Source organism: Eurypyga helias, unplaced genomic scaffold, assembly GCF_000690775.1.
Source record: "Eurypyga helias isolate BGI_N326 unplaced genomic scaffold, ASM69077v1 scaffold15266, whole genome shotgun sequence".
NCBI classification, from domain to species: Eukaryota; Metazoa; Chordata; class Aves; order Eurypygiformes; family Eurypygidae; genus Eurypyga; species Eurypyga helias.
In genome coordinates, this window is record NW_010258688.1 from 14,530 (window position 1) to 15,296 (window position 767).

Genomic DNA, 767 nt, shown 5'->3' on the forward strand with positions numbered 1-767 from the left:
AGAAGCCACAATGAGGCGAGTGTAAAGGCTTGAAATGGCAAGCTTCGTTTACATAATAATTTGCCAATGCCTTGCACTATACAGCACAAAGTACATGACTGATGTCAGAGACGTTTTTATCTCAGGTGCAATAACTTTCATCTTGCGCTGCTCCAAGAGAAGCGAGGAGCATTGGTCAGACTTGGTCAGGCTCCAGCACTGAAGCCTCGCTTCACTGTTCATATGAGAGATCTTCTTGCAGTAAGCCTTAAAATCTTTAGGGCATACCGTATGAGAGATCTTCTTGCAGCAAGCCTTAAAATCTTTAGGGCATACCAACATACACAGATTGAGACAAAGCAACTTTGTTGAAATTATGACCACATTGCTGTCATGAATCTCTTGAACAATGGTTTACTGTATGGTTCAACACTTAATTGGAACAGAATGTGACTTCAGTCATTAAATCGTGTTTAAAAACAAAGTATATTTTTAAGGATGCTTTTAGAAACAAAATCAGGCACTGGAAAAATGCAGCAGAATATAATTTAGGGATTGTTAAGGTTCACATTTCTTTAGCAGTGTTCATCTCACTACATCAGGACACTTTACATGATTTCAGATCTTCCACATTTCCCAGCATGCAGCAAAAAAGGGCTCCGAAGTTTTGGCAAAATCACATCATCCCTCCATGAAAGAGATGCAACACTGTGTTAATAACATTTACCCCAAAATGGGGTACTGAGAACAACTGGAAGAGAGGATTTTCCTTCACACTGTAGTAGGGA